We start from the raw sequence: 18,080 nt of genomic DNA on the forward strand, positions 1-18,080 counted from the left end.
TGATGGTATAGCTTCAAAATGGTATATATAACCTTTTATAAATTTGTATGGTAGTTTCCTATGAATTTCAATATACAACCCATGAATACGTCCTTTGGTATTTACTGTAGTGACTTTATTCATATTGCCCAAACTTAAAACAACTCAAATATCTACCAGCTGGCAAATGGTTAAACAAATTGTGGTGTACCATACAGCAAAACACCATAATAACTAGTTTATTCAGCAATAAAAAAGGAATGAAGTACTGAAACATTGAATAGAAATGATAACTCTCAAGAGCTTTATGCTAATTGAATGAAGCCAGACTCAAAAGGCTACATATAATTCCCCTTACATAACATGTTGGAAAAGGTAAAATGAAGAAGACACACATTAGGTCACAGGCTGTCAGGGCCTGGAAGTGAGGAAAGTCCGTTTTTCACCCAGGGACACAAGAGAACATCTGGGGATAGCTTCCCAGCTGGCGCTAGTGGTAGAGGACTCACCTGCCAATGCAGGAGATTTAAGAGATGTGGGTTCGATCCCCGGCTCAGGAAGATCTCCTGGAGAAGGGCATGGCAACCCACTCCAGTATTCTTGCCTGGAGAATCCCATGGACAGAGGAGGCTGGGAGGCTATGGTGCATAGGGTCACACAGAGTCAGACAAGACTAAAGTGACTTAGTGCACACAGAAGTTTATCAAAATGCATAGAACTGTCACCTATAAAAGAATACGTTTTATTGTTTTTTAAATTATACCTCAAAGCATGTAGAAAAAATAGAGCACAAAGCCCTGAAAACAGGTGCTCTTGAAGAAGCATGATGACACAATTGTATAAATGGGTGGGCTATTTTCTCCTTAGCTCCGCCTTTCACATAGAGCTGATTCCCTTTGATTCAGTCACTTCCTCAATTACATATGCAAAGCACAGAATCCCCCAAGGTTTTTACTGAGAAGAGCTCTGGGAGAAGATCTCCATGTGGTAACAGTGGGAGAAAGAATCCTACTGGCAAAATGAAAATCAATGGAAAACATCTGGACCACTCCCTACCCAATCTTTTTACCAACTTATTTTCTACTAAAACTTTAGATTGTATTAATAATGGAGTCCATTGTCTGAGAGCATTATGCTCAAATGCAAGCTTTTGCCCCAGGGAGATGTAATCAAATTAGTTCTTACCATTTCTATTTCACCTAGGAGAAAATAACTGTGGAGATGAATTTATTAGACTTTTGTATACCAGTTGGAATACATGCAAAGGAGGGGTGTTTGCTTTAAAATAATGAGAGAAGAGCTTTTGTTTCTTGAGGTCCAAGCATAAATGGAACACAGTGCTATATGAGGCTTTGCCCAATTGAGTCACAATATGAAAGAGCTGGATATATGAGAGAGGAACAAATACAGATAGTGAACAAGAGAAGGTGAATTTTTGGATATAAATCTTCCGCTTCTATCTCTGGAGTTGAATTAAAATGAATTGAGTTGTATTGAATCGAATAGAGATGAACTGATAGCTTCGACTCAAGAGGAAAGAAGAAACCCTGGGTCAAAGCCACTGAAACAGCAGGTTGTGCTTATCATGGAAACTGAAGACCCCACTCTAAGCGTGTCTCTAGCACCCAAATGTGATTTAAGTCTGCCTTCTAAAAATGTTGTCTCCAAATATTACTGATGATGGTGATGGTGTGGTGCCTAATAGACCAAAATGCTGTTATTTATGACAATATGCTGCCAGGGCAGTATCTCATTAATAGCTGATACGCTCTGTAAAGAGGTCCTACATAAAATCAGTAGCAGTAAGATTGTACTTAATTTACCTGAAACTACACATGTAATAGTTTAACAAACCCAAAAAGCTACGTGCGTGCTAAGTCACTTTAGTCGTGTCCGACTCTTTGTGACCCTATAGACTGTAGCTCTCCAGACTCCTCTGTCCATGGAAGTCTCCAGGCAAGAATACTGGAGTGGGTTGCCATTTCCTTCTCCAGGGGATCTACCAAACCCCAGGGATTGATTTATCCAACCCAGGGATTGAACCCACATCTCTTAGTTTTCCTGCATTGGCAGGTGAGTTCTTTGCCACTAGGGCCACCTGGGAAGCCCTGCAAGAAGCTAAAGCCACTATCAAGCCGCGTGTGACTCCTTGCAGTGTAGTTTCTGATGCAAAAGTTACTCTTTCCGCAAAAGCAGAATGAAATGCTCTCCCACCACTGCTGTGCAATGATAAAACAGGAGTGCAGGGAGGAGAGAAGAGAAGAAGATGGAAAGGGAGGAGAAAGGACAATATATAGAAAGAGTTGGTAATGAAGCCATTACCTGGGTAGGAATAGTATCTAGTTAGAATTTTCCAAAATACACTGGAGGGAGAACACAGGTTAAAAATACCATAGATAAAGAAGTCAATGGTCCAAGTGAAACCTAACAACTAAAACTTGAAAGTGCTGCAGATTGATTGAGAAAGAGCAACTTGGACAGAAAAGAATTTGATTGTAAGAAAGGGACAACGGAACACAGACTGCCAGAGGATGATGGCCACTCAATTCTCAACACAGGACCAGTGGAACACAAGCTCAGCTAGCCATGCACAAATCTGTACTGGACTGAACTGCAGCCAGCCAAGGGTTTTCATCACTTTCTTGGGAAGGGAAACTTGGAAATTATAGTAAGTCTTTCATTCTTATACTTGAAACTGAAAACATTAGCCCCTGGTCATCACATAAAGTAGTAGAAAGAAAGCAAATAATCACCATTCACATGTTATCTCTTGAGAAAATGCAAAGTTTCTATTACAATTCCTACTCCATGAGGTTAGGGTCTTTTAAATGACCACTTTTGCTATTTTTATATGGTCTTGAATTAGAGAATCCTGCCAGATACTATACATAAGCACCACAACTTAGTTGACCTCCAGACCAGGTAAGGAGCCCATGATTGAGTATGCTTTTAAGAAATCTTATTTCTGTTTCTTTGTGTTCTGTAGTACTGATCCTGGTGAAAGCTGAAAGTCTTGCTGAAACATTTCTGCAGGGATGAAGACAGACTCAAATCAAAGGAAACTTTGCTTTTGATTAGATTCAGTCTTTCTGCATTACCACTAGTATTTTTTTCTCTTTGGAGATAATTTTAGAAATGTCTTTAAAACCTTTATTCTGATGTTGTTGGTTCTATGATCATGTTTCACTTGTATTTTTTTTCTAAGACCAGTGTATAGACATATACACACACGTGCGTGCGCACACACACACACACACACACACACACACACAAACTATAAATAGCCATTTGCTTTCTATATGATTTGAGTGGCGATAAAAGACCATTTTCTTTTGGTCTCAAAGTCAACTTCCCTTTAACCCACTTTGAGTTCCAAAAATGTCACTAAATACCAGGCAGCTTGGAAGAAAAGCTATGAACAACCTAGACAGCAAATTAAAAAGCAGAGACATTACTTTGCCAACAAAGGTCTGTCTAGTCAAAGCTATGGTTTTTCCAGCAGTCATGTATGGATGTGAGAGTTGGAGTATAAAGAAAGCTGAGCCCTGAAGAATTGCTGCTTTTGAACTGTGGTGTTAGAGAAGACTCTTGAGAGTCCCTTGGACTGCAAGGAGATCCAACCAGTCCATCCTAAAGCAGATCAGTCCTGAATATTCATTGAAAGGACTGATGCTGAAGCTGAAACTCTAATACTTTGGCCACTTGGTGCAAAGAACTGACTCATTTGAAAAGACCCTGATGCTGGGAAAGATTGAAGGTGGCAGAAGAAGGGGACGACAGAGGATGAGATGGTTGGATGGCAAAACCGACTTGATAGACATGAGTTTGAGTATGCTCTGAGAGTTGATGATGGACAGGGAAGCCTGGTGTGCTGCAGTCCATGGGGTGGCAAAGAGTTGGACATGACTGAGCGACTGAATTAACTGACCAGCAGAAACCCTTCCTGTTACAGTATTCTATTTATAAATCTTTTGTTCTAATAAAAATAATTTTTTCTTTTTTTTGAAATAAGATGCTCTGGCACAGTGAAAGATGACAGGTTTACAGATAGGAAAATATGGACAATGCCTCAAGTCCTACCCTAACTGTTCATGTAGACATGACAAATTACATACTTTTGGTCCTCTATGACCTCATATGAAAGATAATACTACTGAATAAAATTAGAGTTTCTGAAATTTGACTGATAAAAGTCATTGCATGGAATGCTTATTAAATGGTAGTTCTCCAAACTCCACTCCAAACCCATCTCCTTGAACTCTCTAGACTAGGGACCAGAGAATTGTTTAATACTCACTGTAACCCTGCACTCCATCCTTGTTTCTCATGAACTGACAACTTGGGCAAATGTCATATCAGGTTACTTCTAAAGCCCACCCAGCTATAGTTGTCTGCTGAAACCGAATAAAAGCCACAGGACCAACTCACCATTAGCTTACTTTGTTAGTCATAGTTTTTCAGTTATCATCAAATGGAGCAGGATCTTGAAATATAAGGCCTAGGATGGGTACTTCTGATGAGCAGACAGTTTGGTACAGTAGGAGGCCCAGATGTCAGGTGCGACTGGAGAAACTTGGATAAGTTGTAGATAGATTGAGGGCCTCAGGGATAAATTTGGGGCTGAGAAAAAAAAAACCGTGAATGTGTACATTATCTTTGAATATATATATATATATATATATATATATGAATCAAGAAGAAACAGACTAAGTGTGCAAATTATAGATACATTTATAGAGATTGCTAAAAATGGTAGTGTAGATCTATATTTATTGAAATGGAGAGATGCACAAGATGGATTTCTAAGTGAAAAATAGATGTGTCTCATAGGTTTCATTTAAAAAATATATTCTTTTTGAATTTGAAGACTCTACATTTGAAGTACCAGTGAATTTCTCTGAGTGGTGGATATAGTTAATTTTTATACCTTATTTCCCTTTTTATATAACTGTTTTGTATACAATGAGAATTCAATATTTTGCAATCACAAACAGCAATCAAGCTATTTCATTACAATAAGAGGGAGAGCAGTTTGCATAGGGGAGGTGAGGATGCCGGTTGCTAGATGCAGGAAGAGACCAGAGCAGGTGTGAGAAGGAGTTAAATGGAAAGCAAGGAATCAGCCCTGGGCTGCAGAGGAAAGGGAAATTACAGAGGAGAGGCAAGAATGGCTAAGGCAGGGCTAGTCTGCATTCTCCCAGGTTCTTATCAGTGCTCTTAGCAAGTTGGTCCAGATTACAGGCTGTGCTTTTTTCTTTCCTGTGGCTCCTGATGACCCTATGGGTCAGTACAGCAGGGATAATTGTAGCGCTCAGGTCATATTAGACTGTTTAAGAATTAACTCTTCTGCTGCCAGTTGCCAGCCTTCAAGCTTGCCTGGGGCCACTTGCTCCACAGAGCAATGTATTTATTTCTGATGTACAACCCAGGATTGCAGGGTTGACTAGCAGCGTGGAGGGAAGGCAAGGGGATGGAGGCTATTTATAGCAGGAAGCAACAAAGGTTTCCTTTCTTTCCTTTACCACAAGTTTTATTTCTCTGAATCTCTGCCCATGTTGTGCAGAAATCAAAAGGGCAAGAGAACAAGTTTTTCAGAGCTGGTTGGAAAGTTCCAGGGCTCTGTTTTTAGAGCAAATCTGCCAGCTTCCAAGGAGGTTGCAACCACCCTCAGATTCTAAATCAGCTTGATGGCGGTGCAAATAGATGCAAATGAGGGTCAAATCAATTTCCATAATGAACAGCAGAAGCAGAGCGGACTCCTCTCTACCTGACTCAAAATTACTAGAAAATTCAATGAGGGGCAAAAAAAAAGAAGGGGAATGAAAATACCCTATTGACTTGAAGACTATTGTCCTATGCATTTGGGGAATGAAATCTGTGAGGTTTGAGAGTAACTCTAAGCTTCATTCCGGAAGCTCGTCCAGAAATGGAAGGGTTCAGCATAGCTCTCTTGAGGATATATGTGTGTGTGTGTATATATATATATATATATATATATTTTTTTTTTTTTTTTTTTTTTTTTTTGCCATGTTTCATCCTTCCCCATTCCAAGACTCCACTTCATATCATACCCTAGTTGGACTTTTATTTTTCCTTTATGGAAGCTTCATTGAGATAATTTACCTACCATAAAATTCATGCTTTTAAAACATATAGTTCAGTGGCTTTTAATATATTTACAGAGGTGTACAACAATTGCCACTAATTTTGTAACCCATCATCACTCCAGAAAGAAACCCACGCTCATTAGCAGTCAGTCCCCATTTTCTTCTCCCCCAGTCCCTGGCGACTATTAATCTACTTCTAGTTTCTAGTTTCTATGGGTTTGCTGTTTTGGAGATTTCTTGTAAGTGTTGTACAATATGTGGCCTTTTGTGACTGGCTTCTTTCACTTGGCATAATGTTTCAAGGTTCATCTGGGTTGTAACATGTATCAATACCTCATTCCTTTTTATGGAGGTTGGCCTTTATAAGCAGAACCAACAGGAGGGCTATAAACCTCCATGTCTCAGAGGGCTGCAGTGAGCTCCACTTATTTCATGGAAAACCACATGAATTTGGAGATAATAGTAACATGACCTAACCTTATTACTTTTCCATTAAGTCCTTGCCCACTGTGTTTAACTCTGGATGTGGCTGCATTTCAGAAATTAGGTTCTTGTCATTCATCTAATACTGAGCTGGGTTGACTTCCATTTGTAATGAACAGGTATTTTTATGAGCCACAATGCAGAGGCATTCATTTCCAAAGACTATTTTGGAACTTCTGGCACAGCCTATGTCACTGCATATGGTTGACTTGCATCTATGAAAGAGATGGGAGTCGCTAGAACTATAATACATATGGGCCATTGACTGAACCATCTGAGGAATTTTTAATTGGTGTGAATATGGAATGCAATAATTTATATGGATCCATTAATTTTATATGCTTAAGTACATGGAAAGAACTAATCGAATGGATTTTATTTTCTGGAAGGTCCTGAATGTCTTTGGATAATCCAAATTTTCTTTGCGGAAGAAAGTATACTTCCATGCAAGTCATTATCTTTAAGACACATTTATCAAATGCTTCCCTTGTGCCTGCCCATACTTTGAAGCAATGTGGTTTCCATCGGTAATCATGCACAGCAAACCTTCTGCTTTTGACTTCTCAGCCAACAGAAACTCACATTTACCCAGCAAATGTACAGGCAGATGGTAGGATAAAAACTGAGGTTCTTCATGATGTCTCTGAGGCATGGCTTAAATGTGTTGGGGGACTGGGGAGTCAAGTTTATCCTTAGGTTGTGTTTATGTCTGGGATTCAGCCATGTCAGGGCATACTTGACAAACGAATGGAAAGAGCATGCCAGACATCTATTTTTCACCACAAAGGAGATGACTCCTGAGAGAGACCTCACTTATTCCCAGGCTGATCAAGGATCCTAACATGGGATAGGAGTGCTGCTGGGGTGAGTTTGATATTCTACAGGAAACCCAAAGTCATGAAATGGACTAAAAAATCTGGAGGAAGAATGCCATTATTTTAGATTAACACAATGCCACAAAGAAGATGCCAAATTCATAGAATTTTTTTCCGTAAGATAAAAGATGAGACATCAAAGAGATTTTGCTCTCATGTCAGGCATTTTGGGCTCTGTTCCTAGACACACGGGCTTCAGGTTCAATGTGCATAGACCTTGGGAGGGAAAGTTTGAGGAGTACTAAGTAGAGTGACTTTTTCTTAGAAGGGGAGAGAGAAAGACAAATGGGCTGTGTTTGGTCATCTGACTCTGCTGTTGGAAAGGGAGTAAGAATGATTCTAGTAGAAGAACCCTTAGTCATTCAGATTTTACCCTATTACCTCTACTCCCCCCACACTAAAAACCTTGTAAAATATTGAGCCTCAAGACAAAACCTTTTTCGTGTCTATGTCACAAGCATAACACAGCAGATGGTGGCAAAGCGTGCTCTCTGCGTTGGCAAGGAATTCAGCGCTGCTTTGGCACAGCATGAGCTGTTGGACACTGGAAACTCCCAGGATTCAGGGGTCAGGGGGCTGTGACGAGACTGCATTTATAGATGGCTGTGTCCTCTGAGGCAGTGCTCAGAGGTTAGGAAAGTGGAAGAGGGTCAGAGGTTGAGGTGACTTCACTTCTGGCTCCAGTGAAATTGATGAGGAAGAGTCACACAGCTTCCTGCATGGATCTACCATAGTCACACCCTTTCTTCATGTTTAAAAGGCCCTATTTTCCCTTCCTGTGCTCCCTATTAGGTGAAGGTTGGGCTGTCATTCATAGGTACATTGAGGATGCCCCGTGTGATGCTCAGAATATGTATGTGAGATTATGCCTTCAGGGGCCTGGAAGTCTGCAATAGTAGGTTTGGCTGGAAGCCAGAGAAATAATAATAATGAGTGGAACCATAAAAATAACAGCCTTTGAGTGTACCATGTACTGGGCTCCATGCCACGTTCTTTACATTCTGTATCCCTTTCAGTCCTCACAATAATTCTTTAAGTTAAATATGTTTTATTATGTCCATGATACAGTTGAGGAAACTGAAGCATCATCAGTCAGATTTACCTGTGAGAGATGCTGTCACAGTTCAAATCCAAGTTTATTCTTTACTTCTACCCCACATACTTAGCCTCCATAGTTTATTACCTCTCAAGTTATTACTGTAAGATTACCATAATAAAGGTATTATATTACTCAGCTTTACCCCGTCATATGTTGCCTGTGTGATCATTTAGCAACAACAATATATTTCTTGGGGATCCCATTAAAAAAGTTTTGATTTATATTCTTAAAGATACGGCTATGCATATATACCATAGTAGGCTATGTTTACATGGACAAATAATTACAAAAATAAATGTGTGAACTTTATAAAAGAGTAGATTAAGATATGAATAAAGACTGGAATTGTAAAAAATAAAAATTACTCACGTTCCAAGTGCCTTTGGTGAAAAGCAGAAAAGAAGAAACGTCCACTAAATATCTTGATTGCTGTTGTTTAGTTGCTCAGTTGTGTTGAGCTCTGTGACACCACGGACTGTAGTCCCTGAGGCTCCTCTGTCCATGGGATTTCTCAGGCAAGTATACTGGAATGCGTTGTCATTTCCTTCTCCAGAGAATCTTCCTGACTCAGGGATCAAACCTGTGTCTCCTGCACTGTAGACAAATTCTTCACCACTGAGCCACCTGGCAAGCCCAAATATCCTGACATGTGGGAAGTATTAGAATAACACTGGATTTTAGCATCAACCTTGGAAGGCTGGTATTGTACTCATTCTATAGGTGAAAGAAAGGAGTCTCCAAGATGTTAAGTAAGTCACCTAAAGTTTAAAATCAAAAATGAGATTCAAAATCATGTGCACCACAGAGACCCACTTCTAGAAGGATGTTGAACAAGGCAGGAATCATCATTTTCTTAGCCCACAAACTTTGTTAAGCATGGAAGATCTGTTTATTCTACTCTTCCAATGAAGATTCTGGGAGAAATATCAATAACCTCAGATATGCAGATGACACCACCCTTATGGCAGAAAGTGAAGAAGAACTAAAGAGCCTCTTGCTGAAAGTGAAAGAGGAGAATGAAAAAGTTGGGTTAAAGCTCAACATTCAGAAAACTAAGATCATGGCATCCAGTCCCATCACTTCATGGCAGATAGATGGGGAAATAGTGGAAACAGTGGCTGACTTTGTTTTTCTGGGCTCCAAAATCACTGCAGATGGTGACTGCAGCCATGAAATTAAAAGACGCTTACTCCTTGGAAGGAAAGTTATGACCAACCTAGACAGCATATTAAAAAGAAGAGACATTACTTTGTCAATAAAGGTCGGTCTAATCAAGGCTAAGGTTTTTCCAGTAGTCATGTATGGATGTAAGAGTTGGACTATAAAGAAAGCTGAGCACCAAAAATTGATGCTTTTGAACTGTTGTGTTGGAGAAGACTTTTGAGAGTCCCTTGGATGCAAGAAGATCCAACCAGACCATCCTAAAGGAGATCAGTCCTGGGTGTTCATTGGAAGGACTGATGTTGAAGCTGAAACTCCAATACTTTGGCCACCTGATGCAGAGAGCTGTGTCATTTGAAAAGACCCTGATGCTGGGAAAGATTGAGGGCAGGAGGAGAAGGGGACGGCAGAGGATGAGATGGTTGGATGGCATCATCGACTTGATGGACATGGGTTTGGGTGGACTCAGGGAGTTGGTGATGGACAGGGAGACCTGGCGTCCTGCAGTTCATGGGGTCACAAAGAGTTGGACACAACTGAGCGACTGAACTGAACTGAACTGAATGAAGACTCTGGGGTACCTATTATGTTCCAAGTACCATGCTAGATGTTGAGTGTTATGTTTTAGCATTGGCCTTGGGGGGAAATTCATTGCCCAGTGGAACAGGACTTACACAGATTATTAACTAATAGGCAAGGAAAACAAACTTTTATGGGAGGAAAAGGAATGGAGAAAAACCATATGGCTAGTTCAGTTCAATTCAGTTGCTCAGTTGTGTCTGACTCTTTTCTATTCCAGGGACTTTCCATGGACCCCATGAACTCTTTGTGACCCCATGGATTACATATGCTTAGTAGATTTGGGAAAAGTTTTACACAGGAAGTAACATTTGAGTAGGATTTTAAGAGGAGTTTGTCGGGCAGAGAACAAGGTAAAGGAAAAAGCAGAGACTATCCAGAAGATATTGAAAAGCTCAATTTGGAAAAGGTGGATAATCCTTCTGCATGACTGGAAGATCTAGTTTTGAACTAGGCAGCAGAGAGAGAGAGAAATCTGGTGGCTTGTTCTTGGGCCCTGGTTGTGAAGGGTCTTATAAGCCCAGGTAATGAGTCTGGACATTTTCTTATGCTGAATAAGAAATAGTTAAAGCTTTCACAAAAAATGTGAACAAATTTTTGTGTTCGAAAAAATAACTACGTAAGATTTGAGATGATACGTTAAATATAGGGAAAGGAGCATTAGAGAAAAGTTTTAGAAGGTTAACCTTCTTAAAGACATCCATGGATAGTCATCAATTCCTAGGAAATTTTCAGGTGTCTGCTTTCTGTCTCATTGCCATTCCTCTGCTCCTACTGCTCCTGCTCTCTTCTCGGGGATTGACCTAGCTCTTAGCTCCTTTTTCCAAACCCCTGGCCTCCTACAGCTCCAGTGAAGAACCATTATGAACCTCAGACCTACAGGATCCCCAGTATACACAAAATCCCAATTCTCCAGGTCCTTCCATAATTTTACATCTTTCCCTAGGCAGAGCAAAGTTGTTCTTTATATGAAGCTGAAATTTATAGGAATGTTGTGGGTTTCCTCATTGGTTTGACCCAAATGGATTATTATAGTTGGCAGAGATTCTGATGCTTTCACTCTTCAACAGTCTAGCAGGACCTGGGGCTCCAAGCTGGTCATCTGGGACCACAGACATCTTCATCCATTTATTCTAATGACTCATATAAATGCTGCTGTTTTCTGTATCTGCCATGATTTGAAAACATAACTGAGAATAATTAGAAAGACAGAATTGCTCTTGGGGGTAAAATTGTAGAAAGGAACAGTGCAGAGTTAGAGAAATAAACTTTAACATTTCCCACACTAGACTGGAAACATTTCCAGAGATGTGAATTCTGTTTTTAACCCTCTTTACAGCTTATTTTATGACCTTGGCCAAGTCAATTAACCTTTCCATTCCTCAGGTTGACCTTAAGTAAACTTAGAATAATGTGTCCTTGCCTTCCTGGCTCCCAGGCATGTGAGTTGGAAAGAGTTAATAAGGGAAAGTTTAGAAAGTGTCCAAAGCGCTGTTTATCAGAAAGTCTACAGTCTGTTGTGATAGGCAATCTCTGAATGTGTGTGCTAGATAGCAGAGGTTTATGAAACTTTAGTAAGAAAGATTATTGGGCACAGTTATCTCTTTTCCTTCAAAGCCCTCCACTTATAGGTCAATGAGCACCTATGTACTAGGTGATACTCAATGTTAGGGGAAACATGTGCCTTACTACTGTATTGTAGAAAATCAGTTAATTACAGGACAACCTGTTCTTAAGAGCCCCTGATGGCACTGCCTGACCTTGTGCCAGGGCTATGAAAAGACACTTTCTCAACAAGGAAATAACTGGACCTGGGAAGGCTCTTCACGTATCCAAGTATTTACAAGGGTAGCTAAATGCAGCAGTTACAACTTCCTTGTAAAGGCAACACACCTCTTCTGTCTCTGTGATTGCTGAACTTTGCCCAGATTAGACAGTTGAGTACAGGGGAGGCCAGTGATGTAATGAGGGCCATCTTCTCACTGGTATATAGGTAAGGTTGAGACTCAGCATAACCTGCTGTAGACTTGGAAAACAGGGAGAGGGCCTGTCTTCAATGTCACATTGATATCACCTTGTCAACAAGTTTTAAGGAGAGGAATAAGGGAATATCAATTGGCACAGGCTGATCAGTACACATGATTTTTACAGACATTTTTATCAGTATCTGTTAAGATTAGACTTCCATGGACTCTATGATCCAGCAATTTCACTTCAAAGCCCTAAAGAAACAATCATACATGTGTAAAGAACCATGAATAGGGACAAACATTCTAGCTTACCTTGCCATTTTAAAAAGGTTAGGAGGTGCCCTCAATATGAGGAATGGCTAAATAACAACGGAGTACTCATATTGAAGACTCCTGGAAGTCCCTTGGACAGCAAGGAAATCAAACCAATCAATGTTAAAGGAGATCAACCTTGAATATTCCCTGGAAGGATGATGCTGAAGCTGAAGCTCCAGTATTTTGATCATCTGATGCGAACAGATGACTCATTGAAAACCCCTGTTGCTGGGAAGGGTTGAGGGCAGAAGGATAAGAGGACATTGGAGGATGAGACAGCTGGACAGCATCACAGATGCAATGAACATGAACTTGGGCAAACTCTGGGAGATGATGAGGGATAGGTAGGCCTGGCGTGCTGCAGTCCATGGGGTCACAAAGAGTTGGACATGACTGGGCAACTGAACAACAGCAACAAGTCATATTATACAATAAAATGGGCCAACTTAAAAATGTGAGGGACATATGTTTTATCCACCAGTAAGTTCTATAATGTTTCCCTCAAAATGCGTTATGGTTCTGATCAGTTTTTATCAATTCCACCATAGGCATCCTTGTTCAAGGGAGCAATCTATTATGGTTCCTGTAAACTAAGTCTTGGCAATAGGCTCCTAACTGACCCTCCAGCTTTCCTATCACCTCCTATATAGCCCATTTTCCAATCAACAACTAGAGTGCTCCACCTAAATGCAAATGTGGTCATATCACTCCAATGGTTTCCCATCTCTTTGGACAACACCTATCAAGCAGCATGCAGTTTGAACCCTGGCTACTTCTCCAAATTAATTTCTTACCTGTATCTTTTCCCATCTCTACACACAAAACATTGCTGAATCAGTGAATGATGGGCTCTGTGGACACTAAAGGGGCTTCCAGGTAGCACAGTGGTAAAGAATTTGCCTGCTGATGCAGGAGATACAAGAGACATGGGTTCAACCTGGGGTCAGGAAAATCCCCTGGAGAAGGAAATGACAACTCGCTCCAGTATTCTTGCCTGGAAAATTCCACAGACAGAGAAACCTGGTGGGCTACAACACATGCAGCTGCAAAAGGTTTGACTCGACTGAGCAACTGAGAACACACATGGACAGTAAAATGGAAAGATCAGCAAGAAATATGCATAGATATAGTGACTATCAATTTAAATGTATGGGTTCAAATCCTAGCTTCATCACATATTAATATTATTTTAGCTGTGTGGTCTTGGGCAGGTGAGTAAATTCTATGTGTCTTAAATTTCTTCTCTAAAAAAATGGGATTGATAATATTATCTATTCATGAAATGTGATAATTAAGTGATCAATTCAGGTAAAACTCCTAGAGTCATAAGGCTCAATTAAGCCTTTATGTCTCAATTAGCTTTATGTCAGAACTATTTGGAGTCCTTTGACTTTCTGTTTTTCCATCTTTATATTTCACCATTTCATGAGCTGTGAGTACTCTTTTACATAGTGTGATCATGAGAGACTTAGGAATAAGATGAGTTTAGTAGAGACATTAAGGCAGTGAGGATGAGGACAGCATAGCTTTCTGGGAGAAGGATATTTGGGCAGAGGGAACTTTGGAAGAAATGTTCTGTGGTGGGGGCATTTCTGAAGGCTCTCCATAAAACACTACCCATGACACATGATGTGGTGAACAAGATAAAATAAAAAGAAATACATAGGGGCTTTAAACAGTGGAGATGCCACATTAATTCAGAGGTACTATGAGTAAGATATAACTCTAATATATGTGTGTGTATGTGTATACATACGTGTATGTACATATATACATATGTGTATGTATATATATATCAATCATTTAATCCTCACAGCAGTTCTAAGAAGTGGGACCATTCCTGAATATCCTAGGTAAAGCAAGAAGGCCAGAGTCAAGTGTATGTACTCATGCGCTCAGCCATGTCCTACTCTTGGCGACCCTATGGACGGTAGCCCTCCAGGCTCCTCGGTTCATGGATTTCTCCAGGCAAGATTGCTGGGGTGGGTTGCCATCTCCTTCTCCAGGGGATCTTCCTGATCCAGGGAATGAACCCATGTCTCCTGCAGCTCCTGCATTGTAGGTGAATTCTTTACTGCCTGAGCCATCAGAGAAGCCTAGAGACAAGAGAATGAACAGTAAAAAGAATGGGGTGGGGGGGGGGAGATCAGAGATGTGACGAGGTGAGAGGTTAAAGAATTCAGGTCTTTGGGGGCCATGATAAGGACTTTGCATCACAGCAGGAGTGAGCTGGGAAGTGGCTGGAGGGCTCGCATGAGCAGATGAACATATGAGAAGGATCACAGAATAGAAGCAGGGGTATGTCTGTTCGAAGGAGAGTGTAGTAATCTGGGTAAGACATGGTGATGGCTCTCATGTAAGTTGAGGGAATATATTTTGAGGACAGAACTGACAGACTTGGTTAAAGAATTGGAAGTGATGTGTGAGAGAAAGAGACATCAAAGATAACATCATGGCTTCTGGTTGAGAAATGATGGACTTGGGTTGCTGCTTACTGTATTTACTGAATGACAATGAGAGAAGCAGTTTGGTAGCCTGGAGGCAGCAGGAGGTTCAATCAAGAATTGTGTTTAAAAAAAAAAGAATTGTATTTTGACATCTAATTGGAGATGTGAAACAGAGAAGTGCGTATAAGAGTCAAGTTCTGGGGAGAAGTTTGGGCCTATTGAAAATTCTACATTTGAATTTCTAGAACTCAGCCTTGTGGAAGGTCTAGATGACCTTGTCACTGAGATGTCTAGTTGGGATGTGATGGGTGGGGGGAATCTTTCTTGTTTCTTATTCTTCTCTAAATTTTAGTTTCAAGATTTTTCTGTTTGACCTGATTCTTCCCACTCATTGAAGACATGAAGGAAAGAAAAGGGGTAAGCATTTTGTTTTCCAGATTCCTCTCAAAGTGGCACTGCTTTTGAAAACAGGAAAGGAGTTGGATAACCACAGAGAGAGAGAGATCTTTTGAACTGAGAATTGGTAATGATCAGACATATTTGATATGAGGAGGGAACTAGAAATGGTTCATACTCTTTTATAAAATAAGACCTTAGTAGGGTGTGCTTAAGACATTTTAAAATACAGATACAGCAAAATGTGTGTGTGTGTGTGTGTGTGTGTGTGTGTGTGTGTGTGTGTGTATGTGTGCTCAGTCATGTCTGACTCTGCAACCCCATGAACTGTAACCCACCAGGCTCCTCAGTCCATGGAATTTTCCAGACAAGAATACTGGAGTGGGTTGCCATTTCCTCTTCCAGGGGATCTTCCCAAACCAGGCATTGAACTAACATCCCTTACATCTCCTGCATCGGCAGGTGGGTTCTTTATCAGTGCACTACTTGGGAAGCCCTGAATAATATATAGCTAATATAATCCAAAGAGCATTAGTTCTAATATTCCTGTGATATATTGACTGTAAAATATTATTCTTCTTAGCTACCATTATTCTTGATGGCTCTTCTTGTTTTCTTCTGTTGTTTCCAAATACCAATGAAGCAGATCAGTTGCTTTTATTGTGCTTAGCATTCTTCATCTTGCTTAATCCTTATATTTTGCTCTCATAGCACTGACATCTCTTATTTAAATGAGGAAATAAAAAGCATGTTTTTTAGTATGGGTGGTCTTGGACCAGAATTCTCAGTTATTTCATAGAATATTAAGAACTATGAAAAGAAAATGGGGGCCCCAGAAGATTGGGAAGTATTAGATTAAATAAATATAAGCATGCTTTTTAATAAGATTTCTCATGTCATTAATATGCTAATATTACATGAAAACACTCTTAAAAGGGCTATAGCATTTCTTAGTTACTTGAGCACAGAAACCATTTTTTTTTCCCCTGGAGCTTCTCAGTTTAATACTAGGAAGAACACATTTGAGGACAGTCTCTTAAGGACAACATAACTTCAAGGCATGATGTATGCCCATAACCCTGTTTTTCTGTGATATTTTTCTCAAAATCTTCTTTCTTGGGCCTTGTATGCCATATTGCTGTAGGTGTTTATCACTATCTGGGAATTCTGATTTCTCACTACATTCTGGCCTAGGATGTACATTTTGATTGATGCACTAATGTTGGTCATGCAAACATGATTTCACTTTGAGCATGATTTGAGTTTGATGGATACCCAGAGTGTTCATCATATGAAGAGGACCTGGCCACACGGGATTTTCCTTTGTCCAAGTTTAGTTACAAACCACCACCCCAAGGCCATGGTCATCCATTAGACATGGATGCTTTGTGCTAGTCTTGGTCTCTGTCAACCTGCCTCTGATCTCCTAAACTCCTCCCAGTTTAGTGCACAGCTGGCCCTATTCATGGGTTCAATCATACCCCAGTTGATTTTGCACCAACTCAGAGAGGGCTTACTACTACTCACACTCTATATCTACAGGGGCTTCATATAAACCCATTGCCCTGCAAGTGGGTATTTGGTGTTCCTTGCTGAGAACGAGACCTTCCTACATGGCCATGAGGTCACAGGCCTTCGTTCCTACTGAGCCCAATTTTTATATGGTCATTTCTGTCCATTTAAAACCTTAAGTTCTGTGTAAGTGATCCCATTTGGCCCTTGTCAATATCCCTGCTGCTGCTAAGTTGCTTCAGTCATGTCCAACTCTGTGCGACCCCATAGACAACAGCCCACCAGGCCCCGCCATCTCTGGGATTCTCCAGGCAAGAACACTGGAGTGGGTTGCCACTTCCTTCTCCAATGCATGAAAGTGAAGTGAAAGTGAAGTCGCCCAGTTATGTCTGACTCTTCCTGACCCTGTGGACTGCAGCCTACCAGGCTCCTCTGTCCTTGTGATTTTCCAGGCAAGAGTACTGGAGAAGGGTGCTGTTGCCTTCTCTGTGTCAGTATCCCTAGAGGTTAAATATTTGTTTGTGGTGCTGGAGAAGACTCTTGAGAGTCCCTTGGATAACAAAGAGATCAAAACAGTCAATCCTAAAAGAAATTAACCTGAATATTCATTGGAAGGACTTATGCTGAAGCTGAAGCTCCAATACTTTGGCCACTTGATGTGAAGAGCTGACTCATATTGGAAAAGACTCTGATTCTGGGAAAGATTGAGGGCAGGAGAAGGGGACAACAGAAGATGAGCTGGTTGGATAGCATCACCCACTCAATAGACATGAGTTTGAGCAAACTCATGGGAGATGGTGAAGGACAGGGAAGCCTGGTGTGCTACATACAGTCCATGGGGTTGCAAAGCGTCAGACAGGACTGAGAGAATGAACAACAAATAGAAAGCAAAGTTACTTTATATCAGACGATTAATTAATTCAGGTACTCATTTGGTAATTAATCAAACATTTACTGAGGGCTAACTGAGCATCAGGAGAAGGCAATGGCACCCCATTCCAGTCCTCTCCCCTGGAAAATCCCATGGACGGAGGAGCCTGGTAGGCTGCAGTCCTTGCCGTCTCGAAGAGTAGGACGTACTGAGCGACTTCACTTTCACTTCTCACTTTCATGCATTGGAGAAGGAAATGGCAACTCACTCCAGTGTTCTTGCTTGG

Source organism: Odocoileus virginianus, chromosome 21 (genome assembly GCF_023699985.2).
Source record: "Odocoileus virginianus isolate 20LAN1187 ecotype Illinois chromosome 21, Ovbor_1.2, whole genome shotgun sequence".
NCBI classification, from domain to species: domain Eukaryota; kingdom Metazoa; phylum Chordata; class Mammalia; order Artiodactyla; family Cervidae; genus Odocoileus; species Odocoileus virginianus.